Consider the following 19,410-nt stretch of genomic DNA (forward strand, 5'->3'; position numbering starts at 1 on the left):
ATTTAAGAAGCAAATGGTCTTTGATGCAGCTTTTGTATGATATATGAGTCTGAGATGTATAAAATAGTTCAAGCTATAAAATGAAAAATGGAATGTTTTACTAAAGTGACCCAAAGAATGGATGTGAAAATGGATACCTGAAGCATCAGTATCTCTTCTCTGCATTTATTCTTACAATATACTGTCACTCATATGTACATAATTTGTACACATTAAACTAGATTATCTTAATGATTTATCCACTGATGAAGTAATATTCAGGGAATTTCCCCAATCAACAAGTATTTGGAAATGCTGTGAACACCATGCACTGTAAATCAGATATATAAAAATACGCATTATGACAGTATATATTTTTTAATTCTCTGGACATTAAAAAAAAATATATTGCATTATAAGCAAGGAGTTTACAAACAAAATAATGTTGTCTTTTTATATCTTCTCAGAGGTAGATGTCAGATTAAGGCTGATGACAAAACTGGAATATAAATCTCTTTTTTTCACAATAAAATGTAAACATGGAATATATGTTATAGTAAAAGCAAATAAACAAAAAAAACCCCTGCAAATTGGCAAATGATCATTGATGTAAGAGGGAAACCTTCTCAAAGCATTACTTCTATCTTCTGTGCCCCTCTTCACTTCCAAAATTTCTGTGAAAACCATTGCCATTTTCTAATGATGTGTTCTGGTTTAAACGTGGAGAAGAGAATAAGGAAGGTAGAAGTGTGAGAAAGCATAGATTGAAATAAAAACAGTTTAATAGGTAAAGCAAAAGCTGTGTAGACATGTGAAGCAAAAGTAGATATTCATTCCCTACTTCCCATCAGCAGGTGGATGTCCAGATGTTTCCAACACAGGTCCCATTACAAGTAATCAATTTCTTGGGAAGACAAACTACATAATTCTGAAAGTCCCCTCTTTCCTCACACCATCTTTTCTAGCCAATGATGTCATATAATATGGGACATCTCTACAGTCAATTGAAGTCAGCTGTCCTGTCTTTGTATCCTCCTCAATTTTTGTGAAGACTCTTCATTAGCAGGGCAGCACAAGAAGTAGACTCTGTATAAGCACTGTTTTACAACAACTAAAACCATCAGTGTGCTATCACCACATTTTCATCAAAAAATCCGAAACACAGCATCATACAAATCCTTATGAAGATTATCTCAGACAAAACCATGACAGGATGCTGACATTTACACAGTGTCTTTACTTTTATACTACCACATTATACTTTAATGAAAGTTTACTTTTCAAATTTTTTCACAATCTCAGTTACAAAGCTTAGAGTGAAAGATGTTGTATCAGCTCTTTGATGTTTATTACACTTCTTTGTAAACGAAATTGTCAGCTTTCAGGTGATAGCTTCTTGAATTTTAATGTCATCATCAAATTAAAATAATGAAAAATGGAACGCAGGTAAGACAATTTGGAACCGTTATGTGCTCAGCAAGTTTGCATGAAACACAGAATAAAGCTATCTTAAAACTAAAGCTGTTATCTTCTGGTAATGAGACCTTGCATTTGACCTGGGTTCTACCTGTCATTAAAAGCCGTGAACAGAATGTTAATAAAGGGAACATAGTGGCAACTTTTCTAATAAAGTCTGATGGAGGTGAGAGTTTGCCTGATTTCATCGGAAAGAGCTAATCTGTACTCACAACTTGTGAACCTTCTGTAAGTTAAGAAAGGAAGAAAAACTTCATGCTGTTTGAACTTCTATTTCACTTTTCCTAATATTAATGCACAAGAAGGCTAAGCAAGTGAAGTATCTGAAAGCAAAGTGAGCGCTTACAGATCATTCCTCTTATTTTTATTGATTCTCACAATAGTCTATATTTTCCCAAAGTGTCATCTACTCATAATTAACTTATTGTCTCTGTTTTCATTAAAACTGAAATAAGTAATAAGAGTCTCTCTGGTTTTGTTGTTAGAATATTAGGAGTAGTCATGAGGTTAAGATGTGTAAAAGCTAAAAAAAGCTAAAAGAAATGAGATGGTAAATGGAAAGAACAGAATATTGTTTTACTTTCAAAAGTATATGATAATTAAAGAGAAGTATACCACACAAAAGAATAGAGAAAGAAAATTGGGAATATACAAATTATGTTTCCATTCATTTTAATTTTATAGCTGGCAGTGATACACTGATACAGTGATACATGAATACACGTACATCTTCTATTTAAAAAACAATTGATATGTACTATATATACTTGCTAAGACTGAATTTGATGCCTTTTTAAACACTTGAGTTTGTTCATATCAGGATACATTTTCTCCCTGTGAATAAGCACATCAAGTCTACCTATGCTTTTTCCTCTCTTCTATGTTCACCTAATATTTTCCTTTAATCTATACTGTATTAGGCAAAAGAATTAAATGTAAGAAATTTCTTACTGCAGCATGTAGGATGAGCCATTATAAATAACGTAGTTGCTGACTGATCAACAGTCTAGTTTGGCAACAGCTGTAAAAAGAATCTTGAAATCTCTATAAAGGTGATGAGATAGGGAAATGCCAACAATTTTAAAATGACTGCATCTTGAAGAGCTCTCCCATGTGAGGAAGTGTTAGTCATGTAGAAAATGATCCCTGGAACTGGCATAATTCTGAATATCCCAAAGGAGAATATAAAATTATATTTGGTGGTAATTTTGCTTACACAATAGGGGTAAGAGCTGAGCCACTGTTGTTCCAAACACATTATGAGCTCTGCTGGTTAATTCAGTTCTTGAAGAAATAGAAACAACACTACTCAGCTGCTTCTCCTGAACAATAGCTAAGCATTTGTGTGGTTATTTTTTAATATTCACCCTTCCAAATTTAAATTGGCATTATGAATAGCAGTTCTAGTTCAAATGATATAACTCAAAGGAAACTTATTTTGAAAACATCAAGTTTCTCAAAAATATTCCACTTCATTAATCTATCTAAATTCATTTAGGTTTTATTTAGAGCATTGCAAACACTTTGCCTGCCTTCCTTTCTTCCTCTCTTCCTTTCTTCCTTCCTCCCTCCCTCCAGCAGCATATTTTCATTATGGATTTATAATTACTGAATTATCAGGCTTTTATTTTTTATTTTTTAAATTTTTTGCTTGTTTTGACTGTGAAATTGTAGCATTATTTTTATTTAATTTCTGTCCTAAACCTTAATGTAACTAATAGATTTTCTTTTTTTTTTTTTTTTTCTAGTTGAGGCAAAGAGAGGGCAGGGTACAGAGAGCTCTGTATCTTATGCAAGACGTACGAATACACTTTTTACAGCATTTTTGGTGAGAAATTCTAGTGCATCTGTTTGAATCTCTGCCAAAACAATATAAACAAATAATTTATCAGTTTAAAAAAGTAAAATACTAGGATGTGGAGTTATTTTAATGTAAAACTCTAGTAAAAAATAAAACTTTATGGTTATGGATACTCAAACAAATGCCTTTCTTTGATGATAAGGAAATGGTAACTCATATTAATGGAATACCAATCTGGTGCTGCATCCTCATGTAGTCATTCTCACCTCCTACCTTCTGTCATCCTCTTTTAATGGCACATTCAAGGAAAAGATTATATAAAAGAAGTTTATTATAAAATAAGATAGAATGAGTCACCAAAGGATACTTAAACCAACCTGCCCAAGACATGATGTATTCCTACTTAATTTGCCTGTTTATGAATTATACGTCTATATTGCTGAAAGGACAAGCGTAATACAGTTTCAGCTTTATGTAAGAGAGCCAATCTGTACTTGCTCTGCACACAAATATGCAGATAACTTTGGATGCTCACAATAAGTTTATAGGTGTTTTATACGATTAAAGCTTTAAAAATAATGGTTCAGAAACAACACTTGTACTCTAGCAAAGCTGAAATTTGTCTTTGGAGATGACTGAAATATTTCAAGTTAGAAACACCCCAAGCACTTTTCTTAGATCAAGGTCTCTGTCAAGGAATAACTTCTTCTGCCAGAATTTGACATTACTTTTTTTTTTTTTCTCCTCTTCCCTTCCCCCCCCCCTCCACGGGTCATTTATCTTTTATAAGTACAAACTGTGCAATAAAAATAAAAATGAAATATGACACTTGCTTCATACACAGTGTGCAAAATTAACTTCATACAAGTTAGATGTGGGAAAGGAACATCAGCTAGGAACCAAATGATGATATCTGTTTAAGAGATCAAGTTTTCTGGAATAAAGGACATAATGTGCCTGCCTAGAACCAAGGCAAATACTCTTCACTGGAAAGAAGAAATCGTATGCAGTTGACATGCAATTAAAATTTTATAAGCACTAAAATATACTTGCAATAAGTTGGAGGAACAGCTGATATGACTTTCAGTTACTCTGATAGTTCTCTAACCCTAGATTCTTGCTATATATGATTTTGTTGGGAAAAAAATCACCCCAGCAATATGCTAGCCTAGATTTCAATTTTAGAAAGGTTGAAATGTGATTGCTCAATACATTATAAATAATTTAGAGTTAGACATATTGTAGTATGTACCTCATCGTAGGTATACCCTGTTATTCTTCATAGTCCTTGCTTTTGCTATCCACTCTTATATCAAGTCAAGTAAGAGAATATTGTAAAGCAAGTCATATATAGCACATTTTTAGAAGTTGCCTTCACTGCAGTGAACAGCTTATATAGGTATTAAAATTTAAGTATAGAGGCACACTGTTACCCAAAGTGTTGTGCTGCTTTAAGAAAGGATTCACATCTCAAGTATGAATGTTACCAGAACCTGTACAGAAAACATTTAATCACAGAAAACTGATAAAATGCAATGTCATTTATATAGGCTGGCATTTATGAAAAATAATATGTGTCTGCATGAATGATATTCATGCATATTTTAAACTGTACTTCTATTGTCATTCTAAGCTATTTTCTTTCCCTACAGTAGCTCTTAAAATATCCTCTGTTCTCAGGTCCTGTGAAAGAAAACAGGATCCAAGATATCAAAGGCCAGCTCTGAATATTTTGGGGGAGCTGATTTTTCCTTTGGATAACTTTCATATACAAGAATAAAGCTACTCCAGACTAACATACTTTGATCTGAATTTCAGGCTGAAAATCTGAGAGGAACAGAAACACTTCGAAGTTTTCTTTTTTCCTTTGTTTTATTTTGGTCAAACACAGTAGCAGTATCCAAATATGTGCATTCTATGACAGAAAACAGCTGCTATACCTAGCAGAGAACTTATGCCTCTTCATTTTGCCTAGCTCCCCCAGAACTTAGATGATCAAATACCATGATCAAGTGCCATCTGGTGTTTCAGGATGCCACAATCTGTACTTGATTCACTTTTCACTCATAAAGGTTTCCAGGGTGCCTTAAGATTTGTATTTTGACATAGTTACAGAAGTGTGTGGCATGACAATTTAGCACATGAAATCTTTAAGACATACAAACTAGGCATCTCCCATTTCATCTCAGATCCCAAATTTTACCATACAAATCATAAATTAGACTTGAGGCAAAAATAAACAAATACAGAAACAGTAACAGCAGTGCACAAATAAAAATAAACAACCTTGCAGTTAGATAATGCAGTAGATATTTTTCTTCTTATCAAGTGGGATGCAGGAGATTAGGTTAAATTACCTACTGCGATGGATGGAATTTGATCCCTTAATCTTAATATCAACAGTTTGGCCCCGTTCTATGACTAGCAGGGCAGAGGGATCCACAGATCTGCGTCTCTGGAAAAGGGAAACAGGAGACCCCAAATAATTAAAAGCAGTGGCAATGATCTGAGGAGAAACAAACTAATTTACTAAATAAGATACCGGAATGCAAGATAACACACTCTAATGCAATATAATATGATATAATTAAAACTGGAGATAATAAATCAAATACAATGAGAGAGTGTCTGAAAAAACCGAAGGTGTTACACTAAAAGTGTGCAGTTGGGATGAGCAGCAGCGAGAGAGCCTGACGATCGAAAAGAGGGACATCAGGTGATCTACCAAGGCCTTATGTACTCAGTGTTCCCCCTGAACAGGGACGATAACAGAACAGCAAACAGTCTTCTGGAGAATGTAGTTCTTCTCTTCCAGACAGGTGCCTAGAGCTGGAGCACTAACTCTTTAACTTCTAGTGCCTACGTGATGTTATGATGTGGAATACCAGTAACCACAAATCATAAAACCATAGCATCTTAAATAACAGGCAAATGCTCTACATTATATTTCTGAGCACTTTATATAATAAGTTCCTCAGTCTTCTACATTGCAATTTTCCCATTTTACATAATAAAATGAGCACTGCTTAGAAGAGACAGAAGAACAAATCTCACATAAAAATGACTAAGTCTCATTCATTTCTTCTTTAATTGATGAAAAGAAGTGCTGATGAGTGTGCTTTGAAATAGAGGGAATGTTTCTGAATGATAGAGGAAATAGTGATTCTTGGTGCTAAACTATTTCCAAAGCACTTGTTCAATTTTTGTGACATTTTAGAGAAAATCAAAACTGTCCATAAATGATAAGTGCACTACTGTATGATATAGCTATCTAAAATTTCAAATTCTCTGGATGCTCCCTGTTACAATTCTACTAACAATTTTTCAAATTAATAATTTTTCAAAATATGTATTTCTGCCAGTTTTTTTTCTCAAGTTGCCTGCTGACAGGTTTAGGTGGTCTGTTGTAATCCAGACAGGGTATATGAGGATGTAGAAACAGACAGTAGTTTCTGATCTATAAACTAACAGATTGTGATGGATTTTAGTGGCCTGAGGAGACAGCAGAAGAATCTGGAAAACATCATTAAGTAAAAGCCACAGTAAGGGATAATGCAGAGCTGTATCACTTCTAAAGATAATACAAATAGAATGGTAAGATCATTTTGCATTCCAGTCAGACTGATTCTTTTGTTTCTCCCTTTTCCTTTTTTTAATTTCTCCTTACCCTTTTCCTTTTTAGTCTTCTTCCTTTTCCTAACTTCTTTTTCTTTTTCTATTTTTTTCTTTTCTATTTTCCATTTTCATTTCATTTCCACTTCCATTTTCATTTCATTTTCATTCTCTATTTATTTCTATTTTTTATTTATCTTCATGCTTCAGTTATCCTTCTGCTTTTCTTTGTCTTTCTTCTTTTTCTTTTCTTTTTGAGTGAATGATCCTTTCCATACAGGCAGAACAAGGACAAATCAATTTTAAATGGCATCAAGAATATTCTAAGAGTCCACATTATTACCTTGAAAAGATACCCAAATCTGAATAAGTGCCAGTAATTATTCCTATCATATATTTATTAGTATGATTTTAATTGTTTTATCTCAGAGTATTCTTTCCAGATATACTTTTCCTTTCCTGGATCCAGCCAAAGAGTATTGACCCCAGAAGTTACCAATGTTTGAGTAGATCCAAAATTAATTTTTTTGCATGCTTTCAACTCATTTAATAGTTATTGCAATCCTTCACAGAAAAATGATTCCTGAACAGTACTACCATGAAAAGTTGACTATAAATAATCAAAGGCGGTGAAGATTCTGCATACTTTTATAGGAAATATTGCAACTGCATTTTATACCTAACCATTTGAAAACAAAAATTTCCCTTTTTAAGCAAGTGGACCAATACTGAGACATTAGACACTCTGCTAATAATGTTTGCAACATATTAATCAACTGGATCATGTAGGAGGCAAAGAGAGAGAGTCTTTATGGAAAACTTATTAAAACAGAGTGTAAAGCATAGAAAAATATTTATCATGAATTTTTTGTCCACAAAGTAGAGATTTAAATCAGCCCTGCCAAACTACTGAATTTAGCAAAATTTTCTGTCTCATAAACAGAAAAATCAAAAAGGATCTGGGAAGTCTACATGATTTTTAGCAATTCTAGAAACAATTATGGAATTTGTGAGAACCCTAAAACTGTAATTAGAGGTAGTGTGTACAGAAAAGAAAATAACATGTAAGAAAAAAATATATAGAAAAATATTGAGGGGAATGGGGGGATGGGAATGAAATGAGAGAATAGAATTGGCCTGAACTCTCCACTAAGGATGCTGTAGGTGCCTCTCCAGGAGACATTCTTGCAGGATATGGAAAAGTAAAGTAATTTAAAATAAGGAACTAGAATGATATGAGGTTCAAGTTCATCTCAAGCATGAAATATGTGAGAAGAATTTGGACCTATAATACATTACTGGACATACTCAAGTTAAAGAGATAGAAGACTTAACCTATTTACTTAATTTATACTCTCTGTTTTGAATAACCTAAGATGACTAGTATATCTAAGAATAGGAACATAAAAAATAAAGGAAGAATAAAGATTATGATAATAATCTATCATATTGGATCATTTATTAACAAAGTGATTTGACTACAGATCTTTTATAATTCAGTTTTTTTTTAAAGTCAAAAAACAAACAAATAAACAAACAAACAAAAAAAACCCCAAACATACATACCAGCTGTAAGTCTGAAATAAGTCTGTAGAGGTTCATTTGCTACATGATGGATGCATGTCCGGGGCCACTCTGCAGGGAGGAGCTGCCACCTTTACAGAACAGATTGGTGGTGGGCCAATGCCTGAGCTAGTCCAACCCTGCTGCTAAAGCAGGTTTCCTGTATCAGGTTGCACAGGGAAGCCTCCCCAGAGAAGGAGACACTACAACCGCTCTGGGCAGCCTGCACCACTCTTCTGCCACCCTCAATTTTTTCTCATTTTCATACGGACCTTCCCATGTTCTACTGTCCCCCTCATTCTGTCACTGCACACCACTGAAAAAAGCCTAGCTCCATCCACTTGACACTTACCTTTCAGGAATTTACAAGCATTTGTAAGATCCCTTCTCAGACTTCTCCAAGCTAAAAAGGTTTCTCATCCTTTCCTCATATGGGAGATGCTTCAGGCCCCTGATCATCTCTGTAGCCTTCCACAGGATTCTCTCCAGTCACAATGGAGTGAGCATTGCCACTTTGGACTATGCCCCTCAGCTCAAGTTTAAAGGCTATCCTACTAAGTTAACCTCTCTGCTGACAAAGATTGCCTTGCCTCTTCCTGACAGGTGGATCCCATCCTTCCCTAACAGGTTGTAATCTTCATAGAAAGTCCCATTGTCATAAAACCTCAAACCCTCTGACACCAGCCATGTAACATCTACCTCTGCATTATTCACCTATTTTGGAGCTGAGAGTTGAACCCTTCCAACTCAGGATATTCTGTGATTCTGGCTTCTCTCTTTCCTCCACCAGGCAAAAATGAGGGGAAGATAACTTGGGAAAAAGTGTTCTTCACTTGCTTTCCCAGGGCTTCATGGCCTTCTTTGATTTTGTTGATGTTCTGGCTTCATGTGTCATTCACTCCTACATGAAAGAGCAAGAGCAGCTATTAGCAGTGTGTGTTCTAGACAGGCTGTGGCACCCTCTCTCTGCGCATTCTTAATCTTGGCTCCCAGGAGAGGGCAAACCTCTCGAGACTCCCTGTCAGGCCTCAGAGCCTTTCAACACAGAGTTATCCTCTACAAGCATGCAGTGTTTCTTTTCACAGTACTCACTGCAGGCTGCCTGTACAGCTTCAAATCTTGGTCATGGGTGTCTATAACTCTTAAGAGCTCCATTTCTGTTTTTGTAGTGAAGCTGGAGGGTGGGTGCTGAAGTGGCATGCTGCTTTTGCAGGTCATCAGTGAACAGGGTGCATGCTTCTCAGCATTGTCTACTGGTGGAATATGATTATTGAACAGCCTATCTATCACTCTCTCAGCACTTCTAGTGCTATGCAGCCTTTTAACTGCTTCTTGCAGCTCAGCCACTTGTTGGAAAAGATCATCTGCCTGTGCTCACTCTGTGCAGGTATTACCTTATCACTAGGAGAAGGGTTAGGACTCTCAGTGCAATCAACTGCCTGAAGTCTCCTTTCTTATCTTTTCTGTCTGGTGGTATGCATCAGCTATCTCGGGATTTCCCCACAGCAGAACTGGTTTTGGCCCTCAGGTGAGTGCCCAGAACCATAATGGAGCAGATCAGGAGTGCTTACCCTAGTCGTCATCTTATAAGCAAGGTACAGTATGCTGCCTGCGCAGACTACTGTGAGAGTGTGCTGCAACCAGCAGAGATAAGTGGGCTGTCTGCTGTCCTGCTTGACACCCTACTGTGCAAACTTCTGCTCCAACTGCCATGCCATGCCCTCGCTGCTGCACCATGCCCTTACTAACTGTAACTACACAGAATCACAGAATCACACAGAATCACAGAATCACAGAATTGTAGGGGTTGGAAGGGACCTCTAGAGATTATCAAGACCAACCCCCCTGCCAAAGCAGGTTCCCTACACCACGTCGCACAGGTAGGCGTCCAGGCGAGACTTGAATATCTCCAGAGAAGGAGACTCCACAACCTCCCTGGGCAGCCTGTTCCAGTGCTCCGTCACCCTCACCACAAAGAAGTTCTTACGCACATTCGTGCGAAACTTCCTGTGCTGCAGCTTATGTCCGTTTCCCCTCGTCCTGTCTCCACGTACCACTGAAAAGAGACTGGCCTCACCGCTATGGCCGCCACACCTCAGATATTTATAAACCTGGATCAGGTCCCTTCTCAGCCTTCTTTTCTCAAGGCTAAACAGACCCAGTTCACTTAGCCTTTCTTCATAGGGGAGATGCTCCAGGCCCTTCACCATCTTTGTGGCCCTCCGCTGGACTCTTTCCAAGAGATCCCTGTCTTTTTTGTACTGGGGAGCCCAGAACTGGACACAGTACTCCAGATGAGGCCTTACCAGGGCAGAGTAAAGGGGGAGGATCACCTCCCTCGACCTGCTGGACACGCTCTTCTTAATGCACCCCAGAATGCCATTGGCCTTTTTGGCCACAAGGGCACACTGCTGGCTCATGGCCAACCTGTTGTCCACCAGGACGCCCATGTCCCTCTCTGCAGAGCTCCTCTCCAGCAGTTCATCCCCCAGCCTGTATTGGTGCATACAATTCTTCCTCCCTAGGTGTAAGACCCTATACTTGCTTTTGTTGAACCTCATCTGGTTTCTTACTGCCCAACTCTCCAGCCTGTCCAGGTCTCGCTGAATGGCAGCACAGCCCTCAGGCATGTCAGCCAATACTCCCAACTTCGTATCATCAGCAAACTTGCTGAGAGTGGCCACTGTCCCCTCATCAAGGTCATTGATGAAGATGTTGAACAAGACCGGACCCAGCACAACTAGTACACTGAATTTAAAGTATAACAATATATATTCTGATTTTTTTTCAAAAATTCCCATCTACACCTGACACAATCAGTTGTAATTATGACTTCACTAAGGTGATAGATATAAAGATATTTTGCTAAGGTTCTTTTTTTTTTTTTGTCTTTTCTCACAACACCAAAGTGCTTGGAGACAGCACTTGAATACTACAGTATTATATATAATATATTTAATAATAGAACAAAGCAGAACAAAAACAAACTTGCACATTGTAAGATAATTTTTCTGTACTCTTGGGTTTTCTTGTAGGCAAATGGTAATGCAGAGGACATTAATTTGACCCCACGCTTTCTTGATTCACTCAGCTTCTTAGTAAGAATCCTTACAGGTTTACCCTATTTTAACAATTTGCATTTAAAACTATAGAAATAGAATGAGAATAGCCAGTGGAAAGCTTATTTTGTTAAGGACTTCAATAACTGTAAGGCATCAAACAAGGGTTCCTGTTATTAGATATGTCAAGCTCAATAAATTTTATCTGTTTGCATAGGCCCTGAAATTGCTATCAGTATTCAGTTGCTGCCATTGGCTTCCGTCACTGCAGGCTGAATCTCTGTAACTAGAAATCTTCAATATACCCTTCACCTAAAGATCTGAGGAAGTCAGATAATACATAAGCAGCCATACTGAACACATTTTTACAACATCATTTACAATAATCAATAAAATGATTGTTTAACTTGCTGTATTGAGGAGTGTACTATATTGTACTGTCCTCCCAGATAATGGATATCCTTTCCACTTTCTTGTAAGTGGACCAAAGGATAATTCACCTCAGATTCTCTTATTATTAGGTTTACGGTGGAAATGTGGATGGAGTCTTAGCAGTTATGGATGGTCTGAGAGATCTGTAAGTACAACTACTCAAGGGGCTGCTGTGAGCCCAATAAATTTACTGTGAAATCTTATTTTTGCTGTGGGAAAGAACATGACTACCATCTTTGGAGAAATGCAATGAAGAAATTTGGTTACAGGACTTCAGCAAAATGAAACAAAAGCTTTTATTACCAATGGTACCTTGTAGGAAGTAAGAAAAATATTTCATGTGACTAGAATTCTGTTGACAGTCAGTCAAAATTGAATAACTAGCACTTATTTGCATTTTTTAAAATGTCTTGAGAGAATGAACCGTTCCAACCCAAACAATTCTATGATTCTATGTCTCTTGTACTGAGAAGCTTATACCTAAAGTAGATGTGGCCCTACTGGCAACGAGCAAAAAGGATCAGGTCTCCCCACTCAGCCTGCCAGTGATGCTCTGACTAATGCAGCCCAGGGTGCTGTTGGCCTTCTTTGTTGAAAGGGCACATTGCTGGCTTATAGCCAACATTTTGTCCAGGGTTATTCCATCCCAGGTGTAGAGTTTAGAACGTTATTAGTTTCTCCCGTCCCATTTCTCAGATCTGTCATGGTCTTTATGAATGGTGAAACAAACATCTGATGTATCAGACACTTGCAGCTTTATTTTGTTTTCAAACTTGCTGAAGGTACACTCTCCCATATACATAAAAAAAAGAGTATGGCCAAAACTATCAATATCACTGTGAGGTTCCATATACTTTTACTTTCTTCGAAACTTTAGTATTCTCTAAATATAACAGTGGTCTAAAACCTGTTCATCAAATTTCTTCATCAAAATAAGTTGCTAAAATCCATGTTTTTCTTATTTATACCACAAATATTCATACTACACTTATTTTGAATGGTGTTATGGATTAAAATAACTCCATTAATTGAACTCTGTTACTTGCTGCATAAAAGAATTAGACTTCATTCACTATAAGGAAAGGTGTCTGTATGTTATTTAATATCAAAGTGCATTCTTTCACATGTTGGTTGTACAATTTACATTTTTCTCCCTCTTGTATATGGTCTATTATTTGACAGACTATAATGTGTTTTAGTCTAATCTGAAATTGATAATACATGCTACAAAAAATGTAGCATTGGGGAAAGGTTCCATTTAAAAAAGATAAAAGTTTTTTCAAGCAAATACAACAGTTTTTGAGAACAGCCAAGACACAACCACCTCCTCTGGAAGTACCAAAATTTGCTATGCTACAAAAGAAAGATTTACAGGATTTTTTTTCAGAAACTAGAACTTCTTAATAGACTATTAATGCTGTAAACATTAATGGTCCTTGAAAGATACCTGAAATAGTTTGCCCAATGACAACTTGTACTCCATGAAGTTTAAGGTGAATACGTGATCCAGTGCTTTCAGTGTCCAGGTATGTGTGGATCTTCCTCTTGTCTTTGTGCAAGGCAAGTTGAAGAACAGTCATATGTAAAACTGTATATAAAACCTGGTGTTATGTGTTTAAAGGTTCTCTATGTCTGTAGAGGTTTGAGAACTAGGCATTGTATTAAGCAGCAATTCTGTCATAATTATGGTACTTTTAAGGACTGAGCTGTATTTTTTCAGCTTGGTTAAAAAAGGAATAGCTTGAGTTTCAGATTATTTTTCCATTTGTATGTCTTCTGTTGTCCACTCTTGTTGTGCATGCTTTAATCTCTCTTCTTCAAAATGGTTTTATACATAACAATAGATTGAAAATTAGAACAGAAATTATCTGTTAAGAATCCAAACGTCATCTCAGGAATTTTCTTCCCATCTTGAATTATGACAAACTTAAGGACTCCCTTAAGAGCTCCTCTTTCCTTTCTCCTCTTTTCTTTTTTTTTCTTCCCTCCCCCTAGTGTGGGACCAGTAGACCTACCCAGAACTACAGAAACTAGAAACCTTTCTCACACGTATATATTTATGCATAAACTTTCCATTACACACAGATGCACACATTACTTTGCACCGTATTGTGAGATGAATGGAGATATGGGAGTTCTTTTTCATTAGAAAATATTTCAGTCATTGCCCAAGACGGTAAAAAGAGAAGTTATGTTCTATGAAACCCCTAGAAAGCTGTGCAGGTTATTAAAGGAAAGCACACTCGGTATAATTTTCTTCCAGGCTGTGACTCTCAAGCTGTGTGTGCTGTTCCGCTGATGGCTGCTGTTGTCTATAGGAGGACATCCTTCAGGTGTTCTTGCAGAATGCCCTAGCCATCAAAGTTTTTCTCACCTGCTTTATCAAATGTAGTTGAAAATCAAGTTTGTTTTGCCTTCATGTACTAGACTGAAAATTACAGTGATTCAGGAATTACCTTATGACTATTCAGTCCGCACTGTCTAAAGCTTCCGTTACACAGGTTGGTTGTGTATCTCAAGGCAGAGGCTTGCTTCCTTGCCTTTAATAAATGTTCTTTTCTCAAGAACAGCCTCTGGACATGATGTGGGCAGGGGTGGTGTCTTAGGCAGGGCTGTTTGCTCCATGAGAGCTGAGGAGAAAACCTTTTTCAGGTCCCATAGCAAAAGCCAGGAATATTGCTCACACATGAAGCCTCATTTGGTTTCAGGCCTCCTCCCAGAAGTTTTTAAAGGTCTTGTTTGTTTATTTAATTTTACACTACCTTGTGCACTTACAGTCATTAAGATAAAGCTGTTTTAAGCTTTTATAAAACTGCTACTGGAAAACTGTACTCTTTCCTATGCTGTATGCAACTCTGGAGTCAGGTCCAGCTGGGCTGGATGAGGCAGTGCAGGGCTGTGGAGAGCTGGAGTCCGACCCTACTGCAGTCTGATCACCACAGAGTCTGACATAGGGTTCTGGACCTGGGCAGGTGGGGGAGCTCCAGGGGGCTTGCAAATGCTCCCTGGACCTAAAACTGGTGTTTTCCTCTTGCAGCTAAGTACTCTTTATAATTTTGTGACTAGGGCATTTTTAATGGCCATAATTATGTGCTAAGATATTTATTTTTCCCTCAAAAGAGAATGGAGATGAACTGATGAGAAAGTAGTTTAGTGTGTTGTATGGGAACTGTTGATCACGGCCTGAACCTCTGATTGACCACCTGAGGCAAGCAATGAGTCCTCCACAGGAGCACAGGTGAAGGCAATCCACCTATGCTACCAGGAAGGGGTAGAGCCTGACTCCACCTCTCCTAGACCCCATTTAAAGACTGACTGCCACTGAGGAAGGATCTCTCTCTGGAGGTTGCTCCTTGTGTAGTTTACTGTGAGCATACAACACTGGTGAATGTTTTCATTCATTTTGATTATCTTTCTGCTGTGATAATCTTACTAAGCCTAACATCTGTATACTTATTGATTTTACATCTTACCAAGCCTAGTCTCTGTATTCTTATTGACTGTACACATGTATGTTTGGATCATCTGTCTTTTTTATGTCAGCGTTTTTTTTTTCATTCACAGTCTATCACTTTGAGGCAAATCAAAGACTTAAAATTAGTGGTTCTCCTTTCTAGACAGATGCACCCAAATCTGCTTTTTTATTTGCCTCGTTGAAAGTGAGAGAAGGAGAGAAAAGAAGGGAGGAAAGAAATGGAGGAAAGAAAAGCCAAGTATTCCCACTTTGTTTTCACATAGAGGCTGCTCCTGTTAGCTCTGCAGTTCCATTCCATTAGCAATGAAGGAAAGGAAAAAATGAAAAGCTTAGGCAGAAAGCTGCAAGATGGGTATATTAGAACCTATGTAAACAAAAATTAAAAACTGAGTGGACCACTAAAGTGGTCATTTTTGAAATGCTCAGGCAAAAGAAATGATATATTTTTTTCTCTACATTTGAGCCAAGGCATTTTTATTCTGCTACAGAAGAGGAGAAAAATAACTATATGAATGAATATCACTCAGGAAATTTGTTAGCTGAGGAGGGATTTTGGCAATGCAAATTATAGCAAACAATAGAGGGCAAGAATATTCACAGCTTGAGACTTGAGACTTCTTACATTTGGCTAAGTAGCACAGCTTCTGCTGGAAGCTCCTTTTCAGAGTATGCCTGAAGTTATACAAAAAGCCTACATCTCATGTATGAACAGGAAATCCCAAGGATGCCTGAGGAAACTGATGTTCACAAACTGACACAGGATTTTCTCCAGTATTAAAGCACCATGGTGAGACATGTTCACTAGAGCACTCAAGTAAACAAGTTAACAGCAAGAAAGGAAATCTAGCAAGGAATCCGTCTCTTCAGCTTTGCATTCTGTGCTCAGAAGTATTTTGTTTAACTTGCAAAATGATGTAATGAGTATCTTAAGATGATATGTTTGCGTTTTGCAACATTGCTTTAAAAAGCAGTCTGCAAGGAGGTAGGAAGATTATATTAAATCAGAAAAAAAAGTAAAAAAGCAGAAAATAATTGGTAAATGCAAACTCTGACAAAAAATAACATGAGGAGAAGGACAAGATAGAGAATGCAGGGATAAATTTTTATCTGTGTAATTTATGTTATTTGTTTCCTAGGCCCTGATAATAAATGGTGAAGGAAAAATAAATAAATAAATGTGAATACTACAAAGGCAGTTTGTTCTTTACATAATAAAACCTACAGTTAAAGAATCATCTGAGAAGACAGCTCAGATCATCTATAGTATACAAGCTCAACGTTAAATTGCCTGAAACTGAGTTTTTTGCCAGCACATTTTATCAAGCGGTTATTACTAAAAAAAAACTGTTTCTCAGATCTGAACTTTTCAGTTGACTGTTTTGATTTCAAGTGTATTCTCCTTGGGAAAATACTCTGTTCTGTTTCAGTAGCCCCTTTGTTTTGTTTATGTTGTATTTCAACTTTGTATTTAATTATTAGTTTAAACAATTATCAACAGATAACATCTAGGTAATTTTTAACAGCATTTCTAGATGGGTTTGACTTTTTGAGTAATGCTAAAATTCTGACTTTCATCCAAACTGCAACAAAAATTTATGTTGAAATGGAAAGATTAGGGAAAATAACAAAAAAAACCCACAACCCTCAAACCTTTCTATGTCTTATTCTGAAGTTTTCATAGGTGTTTATAGAACCTCAGAGCAGGTAAGTGTGGCTACGACTAGCAAGTATAGAGCAGGTAAGTATGGCATATCAAAGTACAGAAAAAAAATAGTTGTCTTACGTGCTTCTGGATGAACTAAATTCAAACTTTTTCAGACCCTTCCTAAGGAGAGCAAAAATAGTTACCTAAGCCTAAGTCCTATTTGAACAGAAGGATTAATTTTACACATAAAACATACAAATGCCCTTTTGGAAGACAAAGTATTATCACTATGGAAAATTGTGATGGGGAAAAACAAGTAGGTTTAAGAATGTATTGAAGTTTTTTTGAGTATACTTTGAAAGGTAGGCAGTTAAATGTTCTATTCTAGCAAAAATAATATTGATTTATTTATTGTGTTTTATGGCTATTTATAGTTATTTGAGCTCTAATGCTCCTTATCATCAGTAACTTAAATAGCTCAGTCACAATGCTTTCAGAGAATAGAAAAAAATCATTATCTGTTTTTTCCAGAAGGTTTAATTAACTCAAGTGATTTGTCAAAAACACCTGTGAATTCAGTGTCAGAAATGAGTTTAGACTTATAGGAGTACATGATTTTCAGTGCATTCTGATTAAGTTTGTTGTTCTTATCTTTACAAGTTTTCATTTAGATGATTAGATTTTCTATTCACTGAAAGCCACTAATTCTAACTAGCCATTTTAAAATCTGTTTGTATGATCACTCGAGATCTAGCCTTGTATTCCTTCCTTCCTTGCTGTAGCCTAGTTCACTTACTTAGGTAAATGAACACAAAAGAATAATCTCAATTGATGAGAACATATTGGGCCCAATGGGTGTATTAAGCTAATTTCAGCTCTGTAACTTCTCTCTGGACTTCATCTTGGTTATTAACATCAACCAAAAAATAATTAAAATGGTGAAAAATCTGTCTTTTTTGCAATCTGCAGTAAGAAATTGTCATCACCATTTCCACTTCATGTACAGATTTTCACAGAAAAGTAAGTGTTAGTAGACTTGCGTGTGTGATGTATTTTATTCAGTATTAGTGCAGTTGCATTGTCCTTAAATAATTACTATTCCTTTAAGCTGCAGCACTTGCAGTTCATCAAAATGTATTTATTTATTGAATATCCATTAGACTGACTGATGTGTAAATTGCTTTAATTGACTCATCTACATATCTCTGAGGCATGATTTCTTTCCTGTGATAGCTTCATCAAAGTTGTGACAATGTTATCGGTATATTTTCTATACGAAATATTTTTCTTTACATTTTAATGTATATATCAGAGTTCCATGTCTTGAATGAAAAGATGGTCAAGAAAGAAATAATGAATTAGGATGAGAAAATAATATCGGGTAAGGTTAAGTCATGAAGGTCAATGAATTAATTAAGGATGAAATTAGTAAGTAACAATGGGTTTGTTTTATTTTTTTCATGCAGTGGATAACTATGAAGGAATAACTATTCAATGCATATTGCATAATACACCTACATTAATATAAAGATGTATATATGCACATGTGTAATACAAACCAGAAGAAATCTGAATTAAGAAATCATTTATAACTTCTATTTCTTTTCAGTAGATTTTATTCCTAAACAGAATAGTAGATAGTGAATCCCCTGATCACTACGTATAGAAGTGTTAAACATTTTTTTTTTCCTGGTCTTTACCATATCTTTGTGTGTAAGAAAATGAGCTGCTGATTTCTGCCAATTAATTTTGTCTAAAAGAAAAGTACACAATAAAAAAGCTCAGTAAATCCTTGCTTCTGCTATTACAAGAAAATCGTTCATTACTGTGGAAATGAAAACATTTTGGCATCTCTTACAAGTCCGTACAACAAATTACTATAGAGGAAATGTTATTGCTCTTCATATCAGATTAAAGGTATCATCTGCCACATTTCAATAAAATTCTCTAACAGACCGAGGTCTAATACATGCCAATCTATAACTGTAGCAGTTCTTTTCAGACTTCAGAACAACTTTAAGGATGACAACAGGAATATCTCTTAAAAAAATATAACAAAGAATGTCATTAGATAACAGCATTATTTAATATAATATTATTTGAAATATGATTTCATTTAATGAAAATTTTACAGACTGAAATTGTAATAAAAGTTGCACGAACACTTGAAAGAGATGAGATTGACTTACAAGGCCTGTTTTACATAGAATTTCTACTGCATGAATAACTTTAAACATCTGCTTTACCCCACTGAAACAATATGAACTGGAGAATAATTTTAAGTGTGTGTTTAAGAGCCATAATAAATATATATAAGCATATACAAATTTATAAGTGTTTTCTGAACTTAGGATTGCAATGTGGTGAT

Source organism: Meleagris gallopavo, chromosome 1 (assembly GCF_905368555.1).
Source record: "Meleagris gallopavo chromosome 1, MGAL_WU_HG_1.1, whole genome shotgun sequence".
In the NCBI taxonomy this organism is placed as follows: domain Eukaryota; kingdom Metazoa; phylum Chordata; class Aves; order Galliformes; family Phasianidae; genus Meleagris; species Meleagris gallopavo.